This window comes from Agelaius tricolor, unplaced genomic scaffold (assembly GCF_023055355.1).
Source record: "Agelaius tricolor isolate 1412-34295 unplaced genomic scaffold, bAgeTri1.0.p SCAF_5, whole genome shotgun sequence".
Lineage (NCBI taxonomy): Eukaryota > Metazoa > Chordata > Aves > Passeriformes > Icteridae > Agelaius > Agelaius tricolor.
In genome coordinates, this window is record NW_027269265.1 from 55,699,259 (window position 1) to 55,704,947 (window position 5,689).

The following is a 5,689-nucleotide window of genomic DNA, read 5'->3' on the forward strand; positions in this document are numbered from 1 at the left end:
CATTCACATTTCTGAACACATACTCAATCAAAAATATGGCAATAGAACAATTAGTGGACCAAGGTATGTATCCTTTTTAACAGAAGTAAATTCAAAATAATTCCATTAAGTCAAGTCAGGGGGAGAACTCACTCTCCCTGATAAGTAACATCATAAAATTGGCTGGATGATTCACTGTGAACAGTTCGGTGAAAATATTATCTGTTTTGTATACCCTTCCTTTTTCTTTTCTCCATATTCCTCTTTCTCTTCCTCATCCCCTTTTTAGCCTTTTCTGCCTTGTGATGCCATGCAGAGAAGACCTTAGAACCAGAGTAAGACAGAGTGATAAAGGACAAAAACAAGCCACTGCTGGAAGTGCAGGAGATGGTGAAATACCAATAATCCATGTTGATATCTGACATGGCTCACAAAGGAAAGTCTCATTCCTTGTATTGTCTGGGTTCCTGAGAGTGCCCCTTGCCTGCTCCCTTGTACAATATAGCCCAGATAAAATGCAGCTGCAAGAGGGAAAAGGTGACACTGATCCTGCTCTGAACAGGAGTCAGTGCTGTGCTCATCACTGCAGTGCCTGAAAGCAGGACATCCCATTGCTGCTGCAGGACAAAGTTCATGGAATATCAAGTGTTGATAGTCTGTGCTCAGAGTCTGTAAATGTATGTACAAATGGGTCACATCCACAGCTGGCATCTGTCTGGCTCCAGATCTGGTCCAGTAAGTTTCTAAAGAGTAGTTCACGACAGAGCATTGAAAACTTCCAAAGAAAGTCCCAGGGCACATGACAGAAATGGCCAAGTGGGACAGCACAGTAGAAGAAAGAAATCCTGTGGGTTCATTTCTTTAAAGCATAAAAGTCATTAATCATTTCTATTCCTTTCCATTTGAAACAGCTGCCTGCCTGCATTTGCTAAGTAACTGCATTTTCTAACCACACAGCAACTAAGTTGTGGGCCCCAGAACGCTCATGCTTCCAGATATTAATGAACAATTTCCCTCCTTCACTGTGTCAATGAAAGCACGTTAACATTCCCAGCATCTGCTTTTGGTAGGGAAACAAAACGCTGATGGTTCCACACTTTATGGATTCCTTCCCCCCAAAAATCTTTCTTACTGGTTATCCTCTCAAGCCAGGCTCCAGCAGTTCAAAAGCTTGGCGTGAAAAATCTCAGTGGCCTTCTACCTGTCGCCTGCCATGCAGGATGTCGCTCGCTACCAAATTAAGAAAGTGATCCTCTCCTGTCGCGCTTGTCTGCCCATGTCCTTGCGAGGGCGAGCGACATTTCCCACGTCAGCCCGGTCCCCGCTGTCATCCCGGTGGCTTGGGCGGCTGCAATTAGCGGAATGCCAGCCAGCAGGTGGAGACGCATGAAAGCAATCCCAGAGCACGGACAGCCTGCCTCGACACCGCATTCCCATAGCCCCGGCCAAGCCAGCCAGAAAACATCGCCATTGGCTCCACGGAAAAGCGCAGAGCTAAAAACCTTGGCTGGCTGACAGGACATGTGACGGAGCAGCCCCGGCTGAGGAGGAGCCGTCCAGCGCCTTTCATGTCTCAGTGAGTCAGGGAGGGAGGGAGGGATGCTGGGGGCTGACCTCGGTTCATTCAGTTTGTTCAGCAGCTCAGAGCTGCTGTCAGCCTCAGCTGTGCTGGGTGATGCGGGAGCCACACGCGAGCTCCGGGCCGGCCGCGTTCCCGGCGGGCGCATCCCGGGTGCGCAGCCTCGGGGCTCCGCTGTCCCCGGAGCCCCAAAGGCATTCCCAGCCCTTTGCTGCGAAAGTGCAGCCTGGGATGGTGTGGAAACAGCTCCGCTTCCTCTGTTCCTCTCATAACTCCTCCCACCCCGCGTTTCCTCTCTCGGAGTGGAAACACCATTGTGATGGCTATTTCTGAAACGCCCCTGCCCCGCTCGGGAAGTGCGGGGGGATGCAGGAGTGTGAGGGGGGTGAAAGGTACTCGGGAGTTATTGTGGGAGTGGGGAAGCTATTTGCATGAGTCTGGGAGCAAATCCGGGGATAATTCTGTGTCATCTTCAAGCCAGCGGTGAAGTTTCTATCTCTAATCTCCCGACAGATGATAAGAAACTGCAGTGCTGGGTCTGCAGAATACCTGATGCGAACTGATTGACTTCAGTGGAAATAGGCACACAATGGGAGCCAAGCCTAAATACCATGCCACAGAATGCTGGCAAGCCCTTCCCTTACACCAAAAATGATCGCTCAGGCTGTGAAAGACAAATTTTAAGTGACAGCACATGTCAGCATCCACATGCAGGTATGGAAAGAGGGAAGGAGATGGTGTAAAATTAAGAGAGCTTTGAAAATTTCAAAGCAAGAGCTTTGAAATTCGCAAAAAAAAAAAATTTGCAAAAAAAATTGCAAAAAAATTTGCAGCTTTGAAAACCTGCAAACATTTTGAGGGATTTCATTGTTTGAACACATGATGTTCTGTCAAATTACATTCATTGTGGAGATAGCTGAAAATACAGTGTCTCGTTTTACAGCTCCAGACCCCCCCCCAACACTTCATCACTTGTGGCAAGTTTATTGGAGCTTGTTATTTTTCCTTTAAATGAGAAAGGCTCTTCAAATCTTGAAAATCCAGTTTCAGTGTTCCAAAAGAAATGTGTCTTGCAGCTTTTCCATCCTCTTGGATTCTTCTCCCCCTCCACACTGCCTCTTGCACTCTTGCCTTTGGAGAGCAGAGTTTAACATGCTGCTGAGGAGATAGGCTGCATGCAAAGTCCCTCAAACATAAACACACTTCAGGAACAGATTCCCCCCAGCGTGTTCCAAATGTGGAAACCACATTCCATCTGCACCCTTATCGACTGGTCAATAGCTGGGATGTTGAATGGACATTCCTGAAAGTGAAGATTATGAAAACATACATTACTCAGCAGTGATTCCCCAGCTTCCCAACTCTCTCTGCCCAAGAGCAGCTGAGCTCAAAGTGGCTCAGGCTGGGGACTTTGAGAGTGCTGTGCAGGAATTTGTCACACTGAGCTGCAAAACTCTCTTCAGGCGGCTTCTCTGGTGGTTAAGAAGCCCTGTGTTCATTCAACTCAGGTATTATTCTGCATTTGCTGTCCTTTTAAAAGTCTGTTATGTCTTACCTTATAAATTATACATAATTATAAGAGGTGTTTTTTTAAACCTGTCTCTGATTTTCCACTCAGGTTTGCAGCACTGAGGTGACATCAATGGCTTCTGGGCTGTCATCCCCACAGAAAAATCAGAGGCCATGTGAGCAGGCTTGTCACACACCCTACCTGATGATAAGGCAAGTTATCACCATTATTCTTTGACCTAATTTTTGGCTTGTAAATGACTGGGTCTAAATTCCCAGCCAGAGACTGAAGATATTGTTTACTGATCTATTGTATAGGATTGCCTTGAAGGAGTTAGCATTTGTCTTAGGTGACTCACAGATTGCTCTGATGATGGAGGTGTGCTTTGGTTTGCCCTTAGTGCATCTCTCTTGCTCTCCATGTGCATATATGCCCATAAATATAGTATATATACACAAAATAATTGGTTTCCTTCCATGACATACCCTTTGATTTCTGTGGGGGATTGTTTTTTAAAGAACCACTATTAGTCAAGCAAAAACTACTGAGGCAGACAGAAAGAAACTACCAAAAGTATTTGAAATAGAGGACAGTTAATTATTTAGGGCAGTGGGATAAGGGTGCAGGAGAGTGGAAATTCAAGTGCTGAATCATGTGGATATGCTCAGTATGTAAAATTGTTTAATCTACGTGGTGACTCAGTTCCTTGTTTATGACAGGAGGACAAATCTTAACAGCCTTGTTAATAAAATAAAATCTATGAATCCATATGAATGGATGTGGACTGTGAACATGAAGGTGATGGCAACTTACTCAGAACTTACCCAGTTTATCCCTCCCAGCCAGAGACCTTGCTGCTGGATATAATTTTGGATCCTGCCTTAAACAATATTCTCTTGAAGATCTTGTAAAATGTTGGTCTCTGTGGTACCTGTTCAAACTGAAATTAGGTCCTCGTTGGGTTGTGACATAAGACAATGAAATTAAACTAAAGATGTAACTCCAAATGTGCAGTTTTTGGGCAAAACACCAAAGTAGTTGTCCCAGAACAAAATAGGTCTCTAACAAAGAAGTGTTTGCACCAATCAAATACATTTATGAAGGAATACAATTTTTAAAGGATCAGTTTGAGAGGTATTTTGGAGGAACCTAAATTTGCTATACAAGTGCTGTTCAGCTGCAGGCTATGGATCCTTAAGATCTACTTCCAGAGAGTACCAGGTGCTATTTAACATGAAATAAGGGTTTTCTCTCAATCTGAAGTTCAATTGCCCGTATTTTCTCTATCCCACCCTTATTTCCTGAGTCACAAGGATGTATCTTGTACCTGTATATTAATGGCAACATTTGGTTTCTGTTACAAACCTCTCTCCCCACAAGTACGTGGTGGTGTTGTGTAGAACGCACATTCCCATAATCATTTCATATGTTTTCAGTCTTAAAAATAAAGTTTATATAATGAAAATACAATATAATTATACACATGGGAGTTCTGGTTTGGAAGAGGTTCAGCAGAATTCTTTGATAAAACAAGCCCCCGACCACAAAAGCTGCATGCAGTGATTTGACAGTCAAACATGTATAATCACTTACTCTAAATTAAAGGCAATGTCACCATGGCAAGAGTAGCACACTGAAATCCCTTCTGTCACTCTTGGCCAGCTAGTGGCAAATACTGTAAACCTAACCAAAATGCATCCTTGAATAAACTTTGAGGAACTTTTTTAAAAAGGTGCTTGGGGTGGTGGGTTATATAAGGAAAAGGGAGTGCAAGATATCTTTTTGTACAGGGTTCTTTTATGATACTAATTGATCTCTCATCAGCCTGGTCCTTTTTTATTTTTTCTTTTTTTGCTTTGCACCAATTTCTAGTAGGACATTTTTTTTTTCAGAGAAAAAAATAATCTCATTAGGCAGAACAGAGATGTCAAAATCTGTGAAGTTCAGCACCCTACGGTTTAGGTGAGGTTTGCAATTTGGTGTTCCTGCCAGCATCTCTCCAAAAACACACAAACCCTTTTTCACTCCACCAAAGCTGCCCCCTTTGGGCAGAAAGTTCATGGGCAAGATGCTGCATGGGTGCAGGATTTTGCAGCTGCACTGAGAGCAGCAGGATGATGCTGATTTACCCCAGATACGGATCTGGTTCGCAGCGTGTCTCAGTCTGGATTCACAGAGCGCGGAGTAATGTGAAACAAGGAAGTGACTTTTGTGAAAAGCATTTTTGGAAAGGAAAACCAGAAATGATGGATGTACCACTGGGGCAGAGGGAGTGGAGCCTGCCTCAAAGAAGACCTTGTAGAGCTGCCAACCTTGCCACAAAATGGGCTGCTGCCCTCAGAGAGGAGGGGGAGGTTTCTCCGGGACAAATGCAGCCACACCAAGCACCCTAATAACCACTCTGGAGATATTTTTATGTACCGTCACATCAAAACCAGACAGAACTTCCAAAACATTTGAATTTGACCCATCACTGATTAATGGAAGGAGGAGAAGGAGAATGGGTGGGAAGAATAGTCATTGTGAACTGCCATAACACTGGGCAGCAAGCCATGCTATTCAACAAATGAGACAATACATTAAAAAACAAAACTCTGTTTTCAGGGGCCTTCTATATATAT

At 44.2% G+C, this 5,689-nt stretch overlaps 1 long non-coding RNA gene across 1 annotated transcript; it reads left to right on the forward strand.

Moving 5' to 3' along the window:
* The first annotated feature begins 1,231 nt into the window (after nt 1-1,231).
* On the forward strand, nt 1,232-3,281 carry LOC139590736 (uncharacterized). The gene is made up of 3 exons (XR_011679416.1): nt 1,232-1,555; nt 2,072-2,272; nt 3,177-3,281. It is a non-coding gene; the product is annotated as an uncharacterized lncRNA (long non-coding RNA).
* The last annotated feature ends 2,408 nt before the right edge of the window (nt 3,282-5,689 follow it).